General features: G+C 40.1%; 1 protein-coding gene across 4 annotated transcripts in view; it reads right to left on the bottom strand.

Annotated features, from left to right (window-relative positions):
- Positions 1-13,112: 13,112 nt before the first annotated feature.
- CPSF6 (cleavage and polyadenylation specific factor 6) overlaps positions 13,113-18,737 on the bottom strand; it is a 24,953-nt gene continuing 19,328 nt past the window's right edge. For all 4 annotated transcript variants that reach the window (XM_042872440.1, XM_042872441.1, XM_042872442.1 and 1 more), the window contains one exon: positions 13,113-13,543. The gene's annotated coding sequence lies outside the window, so the exon portion shown is untranslated. The remainder of the gene's footprint in view (positions 13,544-18,737) is intronic.

The following is an 18,737-nucleotide window of genomic DNA, read 5'->3' as shown; positions in this document are numbered from 1 at the left end:
TAAATCACTGCTAAAACTACAGCTGTATGCAATCAATCCATGCCAGTAGCCTGAGAGACCTGAGTTCTTATTTGACCTCTGCTGGGGTCAATAAGTAACTAAGCAAAAAGACAGATAAAGGCCCTAGCTATCCAGTAAAGGTCTCAATTTCTTCACGATAAATGCAGCTAAAACCTCATTGTCTTCAAACAGATTTATTATCCGTATGATTTTTACCCTCTTCCTTGTAAGCAGACTTTCATAGCCAGAACTGTGCTGTCACCAACAGGGAAGAAATGAAAATCTTAGCAAACTCCTTTCCAGTTCACAGTTATTATTTCTAAATACCAGTAAAGAAACAGGTGACTTCATGATGTCAAACAGAAACATTCCCAGCTAGTTCCTCATTCTCCTGCCAGCAGTCATCTGCCAACTGCAGATGTACCATAATTAAGAAGCTTAAGAGGAAGATCCTTCCTGGAAGTCCTATAAAAATGCACTGCTGTTTCAACAGACTCCATAGGAGTGTGCAGTACTGGCTCCAACAGGAGCTGGATTCCTTCAGGGACTGTGGTTATTCACTTTCATAATGTGCAAGGTGTTTCCTCCTGCACCTTAAAGACAATTGTTCCTGTTTCTGAGCATACTGACTGGTAGTGCCTCTGCCAGGAACAGCTTTCAAAAGCTGCATTCAAAGAAGCCTGAAACTCTATACACGGTTTCTGATCCTCCTTCAGACCCTGAGATTACAAACATTTGGGACTGCATCCTTCATTTTGCAAGTGTGACAACTTCTCTCATGCCGAGAAGAGCACTTTTCTTTTTCTCTGGTACTCAAAATGTTCCTGACAGCGTGAAAAAGAAAAAATAACAAAGGCAATTCTACATTCGCATACACACACCCTCCTAAGTAGCATGCATGATCATTAAAGGAAGATCTGGCCTTGGAGCTGGAGGCACATTCCCACTATGTGTTCCCTCCCAGTTTGGCAGTTCTGACTTAAAATCGTGGAAAAACAAAGATTTCAGAGACCACATTTAAGCATCTGAGAGGCATCAGTCAGGCCAGAGGTTTGATGATGTGCAGAAGATAAGCAGTTTTCCTCAGCTTGGGATGATCCTTCTGATGGGCTGGTGAAGGTCAAGGTGATGCTAATGCTAATGAGCAGGCAGCATGGGACCCACCGTTACTGCATCCATCAGCTGAGAGCATCCCTCATCTTGGTGTGCTAGTGCCATCGCTGCCAGGATGGCAGAGCACCTAGAGCAGCAAGTGTTACTTTGCCATCTCCTATTTTAGCATCTTACCGCAGCAAATAGCAAGAACTGCCATCGTGATTCTCCACGCAATTCACCAGAAAAGTTACCTGTGACTTATTTTACAAACCAAGGACTGCAAGGTGGCCTTGGCAAACAGCACCTTTGGCTTGGGGCGTGCCTGTATAAATCAGGCAACACTGTCTGACAGCTTTATTATTTCTTAATTCTATTGAGCTACACAACCCTTCAGATGTCTCTCTCTTGATGTCAGCCTGCCCCACAAGTTCTTGTTTGGGTTTCTCACATCTTGTTTATTGGCTGAAGAGAATTAGTAAGCAAGAAATCTCTCTTCTTCTTATGGGCAGCTGGACAGATTGCCAAGATTGTAACAGAAGAATGACAGTGAAACGATCTGTAAAGAGCACAGAGACACTGACACTGTGGAAATCCCAGCAAAATATATCCATGTCTGTGTTATGTCAAAGATAGCTGCATAATAGAAGTAGAAAAATGCATAAATTTGTCAGTGACAAAGTAGTAGTAATTTATGGCTCACCTCAAACAGTAAGAACTGGTAAGAATATCGAATGGCAGAAAGCTTTCAGCTAGACATTCTTTGCAAGACTGCTGAAAATCCTGTTTGGGTGGCATCAACAGAACAAGAAGACAACACTGAAGAATTAAACGGCTGCCAAAGTGAACACAAAAATAGGCCTCTATTTGTCAAAGATACAAGCTGGGAAAGTATAGAGGACAACAAGGAAGTTGTACAAGAACAACTGGGTGATGTAGAAAATGGCGTAGTCAAAACAGAACAGAGCTTAAGCACATTAGAGCCCTGAGGATCTCCACAGATACAAAAGCTTATCTATTGTATCTGATCCCAAATACAGAATTTATGGGAGGCCGCAGCTTGGAAGGCACTTGCAGCAAATTGATTATGTGCTAATACCACCATGAAAACCCTACTGAGATTGCACTAGGAATTCTGCATGTATTTTTGTTAGAGGAGTACATGTTCTGTCCTGTTACAGGAAACATGAACTGAAATTTAAATCTGCCAGAATAGGGCAAGTAGATGTAACACAGCCTGTCCTAAAGAATGGAAACAAGCTTACAGAAGTGAGGGCAGAAGTATTAACCAGGTTGTGTGGGCTCTGGCGGATGAAAAGCTTGACACAAATCAGCAAGGGGCTCTGGGAGTCTGAAAGGCCAACAGTATCCTAGGCTGCATCAAAACAGGGGCGGCCAGCAGGGAGGGGGAGGTGATTGTCCCCATCTGCTCTGCCTTTGTAAGGCCCCATCTGGAGTACTGCACCCAGAGCTGTGAAACTGTTGGAGTGGGTCGAGAGGAGGGCCACTAAGATGACTGGAGGTTTGGAGCACCTCCTCTACAAAGACAGGTTGAGGGAGCTGGGCTTTTTCAGCCTGGAGAAGAGAAGGCTGCGGGGAGACATCACTGTGGCCTTCCAGTACTTAAAGGGAGCTTATAAGCAGGAGGGAGACGGACACATTTCTTGGACAGATAGAAATAGGAAAAAGAGGAGTAGCTTTAAACTGAAATAGAGGAGATTGAGATTAGATGTTAAATGAGAATTCTTTACTCAGAGAGTGGTGAAGCACTGGCACAGGCTGTCCTGAGAAGCTGTGGTGCCCCATCCCTGGAAGCACTCAAGGCCAGGTTGGATGGGGCCCCGGGCAGCCTGAACTGATAGGTGGAAAGCAGTTCACAGTAGGGGGTTGGAAATGTATGATATTTAAGGTCCTTTCCAATCCAAACCATCATTTGATTCTAGTTGTTTTGAATGCCTTAAGGAGTTAAACACAATGGGGAGTGAGACAACTACATAGAGAACAATATCAGCACAAGATCAAATTAATATAATCTGGACTAGAAAAAAATTAGGCTGCCTCTTTGGTTTGTAACCAAGGGAGCAGTGAAATGGTGAGATAGCCTTCCAGTAGGAACAAAAACCCCAGATAGACCCTATTTCATCTTAAGATGAGTCTCAGAAAGGGCTATAAGATGCGGTTAGCTGCCCCAGCAGGAGACTGAACTTCTTATCCCAGCCTGTATTCTACAGCTCTCAGCATTTTCCTGTGGCCTTACAAAGAAGAATGTAAGGCTAGAAGACCCTCCTCCACCAGCCTCTTTCACCTTTAATTTGCCGTGTTGGATGCAACTTGTCATAGAGAAGACTGATATGGAAGAATGAAAAATGAATAAGCTTCCATTTGTTTTCAAGCCTCACATAAAGATTTGATCACCGTGAGAATCCTACATTAATAGATCCATTGTTTGAACGTCCACAGGTTTGACTGGGATTACCAGCATGGAGACGCTCTTAGTAAAATGAAAAGGAAAAAAGAAGCAGCATAACTAGAAAAACCGTCACCAAACACATGCTCAACACATTCTGAAATAAAGGAAATTGCACCAAGTGCTGTCATTTCCAAAGCAGTTGCTTTCAGAGCCACAGGCAGGTTGTGGCATAGTGCAAGTGGAGGAAAACCACTGCAAGAACAAAAGCAGAATGAAAATAGTCTGCATCATGAGATGACAGGGAAAGGGCTGGAAGCAGATGGGATTGTTGGAGTTGGACTGTGTTACACAGGCTTGCTGCTGCAGCGGAGGACAGGGCTATGGATTACCTGGAGACTGGCAGCTCTTATCCAGAGACAGGAGTGATAGGAGATGCAAGTGCTGCAATAAGCGCGGGTATATAAGAAACCAAAAACTGCTATGCATTCATTTGAGAATTGTGGTTTAAAATTTGCCAACTTTTTCAAGTTAAAAAGAGATGGGAACATTTTTGTTGTTCTTAAGGGGACTACCTATAATCTCCCAGGAGCTGATCTCACATGGGCCGTGTGGGAGAATTCCCCTCTCGCTTCTTCCAGCCCCAAAAAGACCAAATGGAGTGTGGAAGAGGTGGCTGACACTGTGTGTTAACCACAGCTGGGGGTTGCACAAACCTGGCTGTGTCATGCCACCATCCTTTCTGCTGGCTATAGCAGGCTATTAATTTAATTTGGTGGTAAGGCCTTTTTGTTTTCTAAATAAAATACTTGAGTTTATCTAAGCTTTCCTTTGTTCCTTGGTAATACCCCCAAGCCCTCTCAGTTCAAAATCTAAGCCAGTTATTGACACAATTAAAAACTAAAATGCTGGAAGAGGTGATAACGTAGACATGTTTTATTTCCAAATTCATTTTGACTAAAAGGATTGCTTTGTTTTGTTTTTCCAAATCACTGAATGGAACGGTTGGAGTAACGCAAAATCAGGAAGGCACAGCAGGGATCCCACATGATGGGAAAAGAAAAGATTTTTCTGCAACGTTGTCCTGTTAGTGCTGTGAGAGAAACACTAAGAAAGTGGTACTGTACTCCAACTGAGATGGCAGGCAGCCAGCAAAGAGCTTCAGCCGTTATGGAGAGTTTATACTTACACAGAGCTCAAAATAGTTTTTCTTGTAGAGAAAAGTGGTACTCGCTCATCTGGTTTTATGGCTGCTAATAAAACACTGACCTTCTCTCACCCTTTCCATTCAAAGTAGTTTATGTATTTTAAAAATACATCCACCACACACAGTTTATGCATTATTTCCATCAGTTCTTCTGCAACACTCCGTTGGTTGTTCTGAATGGGTCCCCATTTTCACTATTCCTACACTAGTGGTCTTTGAGAAATTGGGAGCTGTGGACCTACATGCTGCAAAGAGTCCAGGATAAATGACTTAAGAATGCAAGAATGCAGTTTTAATTACATTCATACTCCAATTAACGTTTTGAGGTTGGAGCCCAAATCCTTTACAGCTTGATCCATGAATAAGGATCCTGTTTGGGATGAATGGTCCCTGTTTTAATCCCCTTTCACTGGGGCAGAGCTGTAACACACCCAGGCAGAGCCACATAATTTCTAAGCAGAGCCCAGCCTTCAGTGAGGGTGGCCGTCTGCCTGTCAGAAATACAACTGACTGTCAAGAGGGAAAAGGAGTACCAGGGAACCTAAGGAGTCTGTTTTAAGCACCAGTTTCACCATCAGTTGCAAAATAACTGCAACTCTGCAGAGCTCCTTGCTTTCAGAGGCAAACGCAACTCAGAGTAACCCCCCCACCTTCGGCCATTATTCGGAGGTGTGCTCATCAGAGAACTGTGACCAACATTTTCTCTTCCTGGGTTCTTTCACTCTAAGAGCATTCGTGCTAAGAGTAGGAGGACACACACTTGAGAACAGCGCACTCAAAAGATACTTGAAATGATGCACAGAATAAGGCAAGAAAACTACTTCATGGGTGTCAAAGCCAGGAGAAAGCCAGCTAAGCTTACTTAGCAGGAAAAGGGGAAAGAAGCAACTGCCATCTGTCAGGTATGACAGATATGGGATAAGCAACAAATGCATGGATGTGGAATAGAAGAAGCAAGTGAATCAGATTTAACAACAGTGCTCATCTATCCAAGGCCTCATCAGTCAAGCAAGTGTTTAGAAGCAGTTTTAGAAGATCTCATTAAGCGTGTTACCCTCTCAACTACTCAGCTTTCAGTCCCTCGCAACTCTATTTTAAATCGACCAATTCACTACACTCCCTCACAGAATAGATATCTGAAGTACAGGCTTTACAAACCAAAAAACTGCCCAACTCCTCCTCTTCCAGGCTTCCCTTGTCTCTAAATCTCAAAACCAAACGCCAAACAAAAGCCACCGAAGAAGAAACGTGCGCTTCTCCACGGGCAAACCGAGCTGTAAGCAGAGAAGCTAGTTCACACCCCTAGGTGGCAGGAGGGGCCTGCCACACTGCCTGGGAGCCTCTGCACCTTTTCTACCGTGTTCTGTGGGGCTGAGCACCCAGGGGCTCTCCTTCCTTCAAAGTATCAGCACTGCTCTGAAAGTAAGCTTTCGGATCTCCTAAGAGGAAAAACCAGTGGGTAGATCAATGCCACTGCTAAACTTGCCTCCTCTCACATGTTTCGGTCAGTCGCCTCAACTCTTGCTTGGCAAACTCCTGAGCAGCAGCAGCTCTCACATATGACACAAACAAGCACCAACTGATTTTTTTCACTGTGGTTGGAGCAGTGCATTGTTAGCCCAAATGCATTCAGAAAGTCATGAGGAGTGTATCATGTTTTAACTGCTTTCAGCTATGCCAACCCTCTGTTGGAAGTGCTATGCGTGCAGACTGCGTCTCTATGAAACCACTTTCAAGTTGAGTGCTTCTCCCTTCCCTAAATAGAACAGGAGCCAAGAAGTTCACTTTCCATTACCTACTCGAGTACTGCTCTCCCAGATAGTTCTTACATCGCTTTCAATTTCACGTGGAGATGAATATTAAAAAACCTTTCCCAGATCACTAACATTCCTCTGTTGGCTAAGAAATGAAGCCTAGTGGAGCGCTCAGTGGCTCCAGGTGAAACTAGTTCAGTTTGCACAGAAGCCATGGGGACTTCTACTGTTCCACTGTCTATGCTGCAAAGTCTGCAGCAGAGCATCTGCACAAGAGCTCAACTGCAACCACACCAATTCCTGCAGTCCAGAAGAGTCCTTTTGACTGTAGCTCAAGAGCCCATGGAAGTGACTGCTTTACATTTCCCTGCTAACCCATACAAGTACCTCTCTGCTCCCTCTCTCCTAAGAAATCCTACCAATGTTGTTGGCTCAGTCAGTACAAACCGTGTTCAAAAACTGCTTTATTCTCATAGGCCACATGGTTTTGCCTTTGTGTTTGCCTGTTTTTTAACACCCATTTCACCTTCAGACTATGGCATATACACAGTTAGCTCTTTTTTTTTATGAGGCCAGTCCGCCTGCAACAACAAGCAGCATCAGTTCCACTCTGCTGCATAGCAACGGGGGAAGAAGCAAGGAAAATGACCTGCTGAAGCCTGGACTCGAGCAGAATCTTTTCCTCCAGCTCACCACAGGTTTTGGTCCTTGCCATCTGCAGCAGAAGCTGCAGAAGACACCAAAAGCCAATCAGCAAGGTTCTTGCAAGTAGAATTCAGGAAGGAAGTTCTAGCACATGCTGCTGAATTATTTATTTCCTTGTCTCTGCTCAAGGGGTGCTACTTTCCCAGGCTGCTGTACATGGAGGGAAAACATATTAAGACTGCTCACCTTCCTCATTCTTCTGGTACCGCTTCCGATCAGAGCTCCATGATCTGGTGTTGTCAGACGACCAATCCTTGAATGCTTCCACTATGAATTCATCCACATATTACCGAACCCACACTGTTCATCTTCAAGAGTACACACCCTACATATTCGTGGATGTTTGCAACATGGTACTTCAAAATAGTAACCGCCACTTTTCCCTGTGCTCCCCACCCCAAGCTCAGCTTGGAGTCCCCACAGTCCCTCCAGCCACAGCCCAGCACTCCTTCCACCCATCCCAACCGTCACCTGGCCTCTGCAGCCAGGCTACAGTCCATGCTCAATAGTGGAGATGCCAGGTTCACTGTGAAACTGAGGCATGATGCAGTAAATAACGAGTGGCCAAGTTACCTGCCACCTTCAGTTTGAAAGCATTAAAGCTGAAGCCCTTTCAAGGAAGTGGGGGTTACTTTCCTCACTAAAGATTCAGAACACTAGCCAAAGAAATCCAGGTTCACCTTCTCCTGAATGTGTTGTCTCTATTTCATGGACCCATGGCCTTTGCTTAACTTCATTCATTCAAAATGCAGTTTAAACAAAAAGAAGAGTGCTGTGCTTTTTCATGCCAATTGGACTGTATTTCAGATTCAGAAGCTACAAAGTCTGGAAAACAATATATTTACAAATGAAAAAAAGTAAGAAGTTGACTTATAAAAAAATATATCAGTAAATGCATGCACTTCTCACTAACCTTAAACTCTGCAGAAAGCGTTTGACAAGCAGATGAAAACCACAGCTAGCGTGAACAAAATCATTTCTAGTTTCAGAAATAGTAACTGCATTGAACCTACAGCTGTAACTCCACTGAGCTCACATTGTTTTGATGTCTGAATATCTGACAGAAATGACATAATGAGCACTGCAAGTCGAAATGAAGACAGGCAAAAGTATTTTTTAATATAAAAATGGTCTTTATTTCTTCAATACAAGGTAAACTACTATTGCAGTTTAAGACCAACACAAAAGTTGGACAGCAAATTGCTTAACAGTCTCCTAAAGGCTGAAAAAAAGGAACCCATGAAAGCTAAAAGTTATGCAATATTTCAAGTATAACATCTAAAAATGATGAAACGATCCCTAAAGGTAGAGATTAACTAAGTACTTCTGCTGAAAACGTATTAAAATCTGCAGTTGCTAGGATACCATCTTACCTTGCTGAGAAATACAGGTCTCCGGCAACGCAATATCCAGCAGACTCTGGCCTGCTGAAATCTGGAAACTGCTTACTATATACACGTATAAAATCCTTTGGAGTTGGGCATTCTGAGAGACATCCATTTCCTTACATTTTGCAGTGCAACTCTGCATTCCAACTCAGACAAGCTCCCATGCTGTATTTCAAAGCCATTTCTTGAATAGTTTACCCAGACATCCTTGTGCAAAATGGGAATGAGGAAATGCAATGATACAGGAAGACAATACAGCCTTATGTTTAGAAAGTCAGCAGCGCTGGTAATCTTCATAAAAATGTAACTGTTTACCAAATAGGAATGTATTTCACTTGTAAAACACCTGGTCCTTTTTTATATCTTTTTTTTTTTTTTTTTTTAAGGACACCTGCACTGATTTGCAATCACTTGCATTTATAAAAGCACACGCATTCCTCATTTTCTTACATTTGAAGATCAACAGAACGTCTCTTTCGTAATGTAATAATAATATGCACAGTTTAAAATATTTTCTATTACAAAATACAGTACACAAGAGGGTGAGGCCAAAGTCTATTGAGTATATTCCAAAATGTCAGCACTGGGGGTGTAAAATTACATCACATGGTATGAATAGAAGGAATTTGTTTATTTTTTTTAACAACTGAAATGCTCAATTCCATTGGGGTCAAAGGTGAGCACTGTCTACTATCTTCAAGAGACTTCAATCAAGTCAGAAGCTTTAAAAGATCTAAGCACAGATATGGGCCATACCAGAGCCTATATCTGCTGCAATAACCGGGGCTATAGGAAGGATTCAGGAACTAACAAGTGCGTAATTTACAAATAGAGATGCTTTATCATACTTCGTCCAACATGGAAAAAAAAATTCCCACGAGAACATCCAACTGAGGAACTTCTCTGTTTGTTAGCAACTCATCTGCTACAGCTAAGATGGTTTGAGAAGTACCCAGCAGGTGAGATGTGTTCCAGGAGGTGGCTGCGTGGCAGCGTGTGGGGACACAGAGCACCCCACCCCTGTCTGCAACACTCACTGCAGGGCAGTGCAGCGAACAGCTGCAACCGGCATCACTTCTGCATAAACACTGTGACTCACCAGCACGCTGCAACTGTGTTTAAAACCTGTGCACTCCATGACCACAATAATTTAAATCCCAAACAAATCCATGCAGCTTGTTTCCTACGCCAAAATATTTTAGAAAGTATTCATTCTTCTTTAAGGATATCACGTGGATCTGCACTTCCCTGGGATCTTGAGTGATTTATACCTCAGTGCAGAAGCAGTTTAGTGTCCTGGATCTTGGGAAGGCAGCAGCCAAACGTGCACGTTTTACATTTGAACCCACTGACAACCCACCTCACTGAGCACTGCCCTACGAAATTTAAGGCTGTATCCTTACAACACAAAAACCAATGACAGACTGCATATAAAATTCTATAAATAAAAATAGGAGTGAAGTCTGTTTGACCTGTACACACAGAGCATATAGATAAAAAAAGGAAATCGGGAATTACATATTTCTATAAATGCCATATATTTTTACTACAAACACAGATGATAAGTATATACAACATGTAAATCTGAAGTTATCAACATGTTAACTAGGAAAACATTTACAAGCATTTGGGTATGCAACTAGATCATCAGGTAAAAAAGTCCCATTAGAAAAATCTAAGCCTCACCAGTTTCATAAGGAAAAAAACAGATTGCTCACTACTTAGAAGGGAAAAAATAAAGCACTAAAGCATCAAGCTGGCCTAAACTTAATAAGGTATCTTGTGTAAGAACAACTATCCAAGCTTTTAACCACACTATAAATAAAAACCTCAAGTTCTGGCAAACATTTTTCATAACGCAATCAGAACCAAAGGCATTGGCACAGAAAGCAAAAAGGGAATGAAAGAAAAGGGCTGTACAATTTCCAAAATCGTACGCTCTTCTTTTGAAGAAATGTTTCTGACCTGTCGAAACACACAGTCTAGTAGAAATTTTACTAAGAAAAAAGGAAACCTTACTTACAAAAACAAAAAGCAAACAGAAAAAACAGGCAAAAAACTCTTCTGTCACTGAGATGCCACCACCCCAACCACCTCCTGCTGCGGGCTTTGTCTCCCACAACAAAGGACACACAGCCGTATCCCATTCTCAACATTACTTATAAAAACACCGTTCAGAAGAAATACCAAGTGTTTCCTCACAGACTGCTTTATCCTCTATTGGAGAGGAGATGAAATACAACAGAGCGAGTATCAAAGAAGGCAGCAGGAGCCACCATGGCACCATCAGCAGGCAGCGCAGCGCCCAACTGCCGCTTCCTGAGCACACACAGGAAGCCGCCAGTCACATGGAATAAACCAACACCTGGTACAACTGCATTACGGATTCACTTATACATGATGTGCATCAGACATATTCCTTTTTGGTGTCTATCAGGGTCTTTGGATCTTTTTCTGTACAGATTTCTTGTTTCATTAAAAAAAAAAAAATTAACAAAACTCACAGTAGCAAGAGTTCCATCTAAATAGTGATACGTTGTGCCTGTCAGTTCCAACTAAGTACTCAGAGAACACGCAGAAATAAGGGGCTTCATGCGGGGACCTCTTCTTCTAAGCCACAACACACTCAGTTTAACCTGTGTTGTTTTCTTCCTGCTTTTTTTTTCCCCCCTGCTATTTCCATTGCCAGCAACAGAAATCTGCACAAGAAGCTACGCTCTGTAGAAGAGCAAAGGTATCCTTATATCTATTTCAGTGAGGAGTAAAATATCAATTCCTGCATAAAATGCTTTTGATTTTTTATTTCGAGTTATAATATAGCTCTGCAATGGAACGTTACTTACCTGCTGCCTCTCCAGCATGAGCTACAGCTACAGACAGGTTATTCCTTCCTTAAACTTATTACACACAGCAGTAAACAATGTTTTGAAGTAAAAAATAAAATTACAACAGTATTGTTTGTAATCAACACCTATTCATAAAAAGCAGGAAATGAGTCGTGACTCATTAGATACAACTTTCAGTTTACAAAATTTTAAAAGGCAGCTTTCATTTGGAAACAGGTTTAAACAAACATTGCAAATATCTTCTCAGTAGCAAATAGTTTGATTAACACCAGCGATCCCACCATGAGGATTTGAGGTACACAATTTAAGGAAAAAAAGGGGAGGGGGTCTGAAGCTTGCAGCCCAGTCCAACAGCATCAACCTGGCTGCAGAAAATCCGGCCAAGGGTCGGTGATAAAAATATGAGAGCATTTCAGACTTAAGCAAAGCTTCTGCAGTAGTACACGCTACTGGTCCCGACTCAGCAAAGCATCAAAATCACTCACTCTGCACAGATTAACTTAGAGCATATGTTTACATTCCTGGAAGTCGGCAGAATGTAAGCACATGCTCTGGAAAACCAAGTGGATTGAAGTGCTTTCCTGAACAGGAGAACAGATTTTAGGTCTGCTGCAAAACCTTCCAAGAAAGAAAAATCGGTAAAAAAAGAAACAAAGAGCTGTCTAAGAGTTGCCTCTTAAAGCCATCTGAGGTCTTGAAACAGAACTTAAAGCACAAAGTGCAGCTATGTGAATCGGTGAAAACTAAGCATAAATCCATTACACAATGATTCGCAACAGACAAAGAATGAGCCTTTGTGCAAGGCCTCCAGAAACGGAGTTTTTCCAAATTAAATGAATCTTTCCATTCATTTGTGCTTACTGAAATTTAAAACAATTTCTTGTAACTGGAATTCAGCTTCCACGCTAAGCTCCAGCAAACTGTTTTTAAGGAAATGTACAAAACCTCATTTGACGGATTTAATTAGCGCCGCTTTTTGCAAAGATACTTCAGTATTGCCCACAGTGGAACACGGACATACAGGCGTACCTTCTCTTCTATATGCACGTTTGGATAAACCCCAAAGCATTAAAAAAGTATCAAACCCATAAAGTCTGAAAAATGGAAACATCTGCTTCCTCCTGTCACATCTAATATACAGCTATGTACAGACCTGCGGCCTCGGGGGTGGAGGGAAGGGAGAAACACATAAGCACTAGCTCTATAAAACTGTAAACAACTGCAGGATTATTGTTTTGTTTTTTAAACAGCTAACCTTTGCACCCCTCAATGTGAATGGTTTAAGACCATGCAAACAGTTTAATATGAACGGCAGCGTCGACCAGGATCAAGACCGTGTGAAAGACACATTTTCAGCGTGCTCCCATCAGTGATGTGGGAGCACCTTCCTCAAAGCAAGAGAACACAAAGAACTGCAGTTTTTACAGTTTTATATGTCAGTGAGCAAGTTCACAAGCCACCCAGGTAAACACTGCTAGAAAGCAAAATAGCATTAGAGGTTTTTGTAACCACCTGCCTTCGTATCAAAATTGAGCGTGTGAGAGCAACATTAGTAAGTTCAACTCACTGAATGCAAGATTAGGTTGAGGCATATGCAAGAACTATTGCGATGTTTTTAAAGACAGCATCAATGTTTTCATTGTAACATTATCTTTAAATATTGCTGAACACAAGACTTTCCCTGAGGTGTAAACATCAAATAACTTGAACAGCTTTACACATCAGCCCCATTAAACAGTTTATTACAACACTACATCTACTGTAATCAAAGTGGTGCTGTATACAGACATTATCATATGAACATTTTAACATGAACAAACTACTATAAAAACAAGCATTTACTTGACTTTTTCCAATTGCTCGCACATTATAATTGCCAAATGTATATAACCAGTAATGAAGTTGCAAAAGCTATAAGGTTTAAATCACACAGGTTTCCCTCAAATAAAACAGTTAAGCAACATAAAAAAAGTAAAAGAGCTACTGGTTACCATGTATGCAGATTTGCTTTATTCAGATCTATTCCTGTTCATTTTATCCATGAATCCTTACAGGCTCAGTTCAATCACATGAAGCAAACTGCCGGACAAGCATCTTTCCTTGAAGAACGTATCTTGTCTTGTACGCTGCTCCTCTTCCTTCAGCTGTAATGTGTCAAAATTTGTGATGTAGATTTTGCTAGTCCCCATAATACACAGAAAATTGTTGCCTTATCTATACATACACAAGTCGTGCATCTACTTCACCATATGTAAACTAACACAAGCTAGCAGGAGCAGTAGCTACTTGTTGGTGCAATTGCTTTAGGATACGGTAATTAAAACCAATTGTGCAACAAAATTGAAAGAATGTGGATCCCACATTCGGAAGTATGCAGTGATAAAGTAGAAATAGCTACTGTTCCTGTGACTGATGGAAACATTTATAAAGAACATTTTCTAAAGTATGGATTCTGAAAGAATAAACCAACAAGCATGTAAGGTAATTTTGCCCACAGCTAGATTTTTACATTTTTACCTGCTCACTTACAGAAGTTTTAAACTGATTTAAATTTGACATTTAAGTAATGCACTGATTGTATCACGAAGTGGGAGGCTCACAGCCCAGTAACATTTAAGAGCGCACAGAATTTATAGCGGCACTTCCAGATTCCCAGCCTAGTGGCAAGCAGGATGGACTTGACATCTAAACATACACACTCACAGTTTGATCGCACAAACCCACTCTTTGAGTAATACAATACAGACCTGCAGGTCTCCTCCTGCCCTAGGAAAAAACCCAAGCCCCTACTTCCTACTCCCATCTACTTAGGCAATGAGGAACCACGCCATTCAAAGTGAATTACTGTAAGGGTTCACAGAATACTTGGGACGGTATAATTCCATACACTGGCTTTCAGTTGAATTCCATTACAAAACAATTGACTATCTTCATTTCATTAATAATTCACAATTTCAACATTCAGTAACTTCAAAGTAATTTAAATCAAGTTCTGTAAAAACCAAACACATTCGATTGTTCATTTGAAAAACAGACATTTAGAGGAGCAATTTCATGAACGTATACCAGTACACAGCTGTCAAATATTCTTTTGCTATTATAATTGCAAAGCAGTTGGAAAAACAAAACATTCCACGTTTGTATAAGCGATTGACACATTTCTTCTTCCCTTCCTCAACACGATCATTAATGGCAATGTTAAAAAGAAGAATGTAAAACCCAAGCAGCTTAGGCTGTATACCCTCCAGTAACTGGGTCATAACTGATAAAGTATGCGGGCAAGGCTGAAGCAGCAGCTGGAATTTCTTTTATTTGCAACCTTTGTTCTCAAGTCGTCAACTAGTAACTACTCTGGAGAAAGTTCCCTCCCCAGAGGCCAAAGTTTCTGTAGATGTTACACATTTTTCAAGTGAACTTTTCAGAGGCTTAGCGACTCGGACGCATTCCGAGGTGTGGGCTACATCAGCACAAACGGATGGGAGAATTTTGGGTTTTAGTGGACAAAAGGTATGACAGCTGTGAGACTGCATGTCAGAATTTGCTGCTCTCTGATACAATTGCTGCTGCAAGTCATGGATCTTGAGCACTTCTACGGCAACAGTTAACAGATCCAAAGCACCACGTGTAGGATCCATAATACTAGCATGAGAATGCTTCTGTTCCTGAGAATAATTTGCTAGATTTGGTAGGCTACTAATGCAACTACAGGAACTTTCAAGAAAGCACAATAAACAGTATTTACAATTAATGCTTTCCAATAGGGATCCTAAGATGGTCAACACCACTCTAAAACTTTTAATTTTAATATTTTTAATTTTAAAACCACACTGCCAACTAAAATCCAAAGGGATGCTAATTTTGACTCCAAATATTCTGCCAGTATATCCTGGCAAAAATCAGAAACCTTTGCAGTTCCAAAAGGAAGAAACATATGTATGGATTATACCTACACTCTCAGCCCTTTTCAGTATTCTACAAGCATGTAGAATATCGAAGCAAGAAACGCTTTGGGGAGAAAATAAAGATGAAATCTCTAGCCAACCCTTTGTTGTAATGCAGTTTTCCACCTGCCTCAAGTTTATACGAGCTATCTGTCCCAAGCATGTGCCAGGTTTGTACAATTTAACATCATACAGCAATCAGTTTTTCAGCATTTCCACTGATGATACCCAAAAAGCAGACTTATCTGTTGAATAGTTTGTTGTGGTTTAAAAGCTAAGGAGCATTTCACAAATGAAATCCCAGAGCTTAAGGGATCCAACATTTTTATATTTATGCAAAATGCAACTTAAGCATTGTTTTTCACACCCAAAGACACTCTTACACCAAAACCCAAGAGATTTCTTATATATATGTAAGTATCTCACAGTAACAACTATTTTTGCCTTTAATTCCAATCATCAAGCAAGCATATGAAAGTTTTAAACAGCTTTTAGAAGTGTGAAAATTCTACAGTAATTTAAAGCCTTATGTGCATACATCTGTCAGTTTATAATAGTGATTTATCAGATAGTTTCAGAGACTGAATTTCAATCTCACAAAACGTTGACATTTGAGTAAAACACATGATACATATTTGTCATCATATTCTGATAGCTCCTATGAATGAATGTAGGTCTCATTTATTTTATTCTATACATAGGGGAAAAAAAATACACAAAAGCAAAAATCCCATTCCAAAAAAAGTTTGTTTTAACTTAAACTAGGTTCCAGACTGTCAGAAACCTTCCAATATTGTTGTTCAGCTATAACAGCACAACAAGAATTAAAGAATTTCAAGCTTGACACTGTATTTGCCATTCTGCATGTCAACTGAGATACGCTTCAGTCTTTGCCCTTCACACACGTACAAATTACCTACCCTACCATCACTAGCAGCTGTTCCATTTGTTGCATTTTCCCCCCCTTTTTATTAGTGTACTTACCTGATATCTTTGACTTAATGTTGCTCTTAAATGAAACACTAAGGCTGAACAATTTCCTGATGTTATAAACAACTTCATACGAACAGAAAAAGAACACTCCCAAACTACAGTTTGTTTCATTGCACGCTTCTCCTACTATCCCAGCCTGTCTATTCGCCAGAGACAGATGATGAGCAGAGGTGTGTTCAGAAAACCAGCTTTTTAGTTTACAAATTCAAATACTATGAGGTTGGAAAGCACCTTTCACATTAATATACGAGGAAGACACAAAAGGTAGATCAGGCTGCCACAGGAAAACATAAAATGAAAATAGTTCTCTCTCTCTTATTTTTTGAAAAAAGAAATCTTACTTCTCAAACCACAATGAGCAAAACAAAACAAAAAAAAAGTTTGTTTGTTCTCTGAAGAACATTGTACAAAACCCATGTTTTCAGTGCAAGTAATTTCTTTGTTTCAAATGCTGTAATTCTTTACAGACAAATTTCTTATGGAACTTCCACACTGCTTAAATTTGCCAGAACTACTGATTTCGCACAGCAAGGGGAAAAAGCAGAGGCCACGAGGAACAGAAAAATGTGTGTGTCTTAAGACACTTCAAAAGGCAGCAAAATTACAGCAACATTCATGAAAAGAAGTAATAAGATTTTCAGTTCATTTGGTTTTCAAACCATCTTATCACCCTTAAGAAAATGAAATTACTAAACATTCAGAAACAAAACATATGCTTCTGTAAAGCAGCGGAATAGCTATCAAACAGCCTCGAGGAGGCAAACAGAACAATGGCACCGTTTGTCTCTTACACTCTTAAGGTGGATTTCAGCTATTGAAACAGATGCACAATACATGATTTCTGTGGTAAATGCTAGAAACATAAAAAATGCCAACCCCACATACACTCTTCCTCAAAAACACACATAAAAAAAAGTAGGTAAATAATGTTTGTTACAGCTCAATACCAGTAAGATCTGGAACCGTTCTAGACATGAACATGCATATCTAGGGTCTTGGACAATGCTCCTACACAATTCACTTGGAATTCCTCATTATTAAAAGCTTATTATTAAAATAATTTACAAAAATAAGCATCCTCCTTTTAATTTTCTTAAAAGGCTAACATCATACTTCATTTGGTGCTTAAGCATTTGCTAATACACTCTTACAGAAGAGTTGCTGCTTACGCAGGCAAAAATATAATGCATCTTTTTAAAACTATTAAGTACCATTTCCCCTCTTACTGACGTTAAAAAAAAAAAAAATACAACCATATTAGTTCTTAAACCACTCCAAAGCTGAAACTATTTCAGATACCTGAGATGCGTTACTGAAGAAGCAGACCAGCCCCAGCAGTGCATTAGTGTGCATTTGTACATCTGTACAAATGATTTTGCTTACAGTGGTTTGAGAATAGAAAAAAAATAATCAGAGAAAATTCATGAAAAATGGAATACAAAGTCCACATACATCATCAGCTGTTACAATGTTAGTGTATTCTTTCTTTGTAATTCAGTCCAAATCCAGTTTAAATAGGAAATCTCAGATGACCCAGTAACAAAAACATAAAATGAGAAACTTAACATTCAGTAGTTATAGAAATTCAGACAGATTAAGATTGGGACAATGTATCAGCTAGAAATACATCATTGAGTATCAGATAAACTAAAAAAGAAAAAAATCTGTCTAAAAAAAGAACCAGGACTCATGCTGATGAAGTTACAATACTATTCTGTTTGTACACATTTTGCTTGTTTGTTAATCCTAAACACCATTCTGTTGGACTCTTAGCTTTCTTGACTAATACAAGTCAGACATTTGTCTTTTAAATCCATCATTCTTTTATATCTATAGACTTTCTATGTGCAAAAGATAGTTTAAGAACATGTTTAGTTTACAGCGACTCTGGAGAACAGATTACTGATGCATGTGAAGCCTTCCTCAAGAGAAGGCACACAAGAATCTTGCAAGAATTTAATTTTAAATCATTAAGTGTACAAACAGAAGTGTAAATACCTGCAATGGTACATCTGAACTTTTTAAGTAGAGTTTTATAATGAACACATCCATTGAGTTATTCCAATTTAATCCAACTCTAAGTGTAAGTAAATACAATACAAAGTGAATTTTACTGTATACAAAAATATTTACATCTAAACTAGATGTGTAACACCCTTTTTTCTTTTTCTTTTTTTTTTTTTTTAATATGCCAGTACAGTATCACATTTATGACTATAGGTACACACAGAAATAAGGAAAAGTACAGGTGCCAACCAGAGGGTGAGGGCACACAGGCAACTTCACGTTACTTGGTCAAACAGTAACAATAATGTGGGGAGTGACTTCAGCACTGCTGATGTTTATTAAGTGACTGAGAGTTAAATGTGTTTATGAAAATTAACTAATGTAAATAGCAAAACAA

This window comes from Lagopus leucura, unplaced genomic scaffold (assembly GCF_019238085.1).
Source record: "Lagopus leucura isolate 7727_CA_CO unplaced genomic scaffold, USGS_WTPT01 Super-Scaffold_100008, whole genome shotgun sequence".
NCBI classification, from domain to species: domain Eukaryota; kingdom Metazoa; phylum Chordata; class Aves; order Galliformes; family Phasianidae; genus Lagopus; species Lagopus leucura.
Note: the sequence above shows the minus strand (reverse complement) of the source record. Positions and strands in the feature narration are given on the sequence as shown.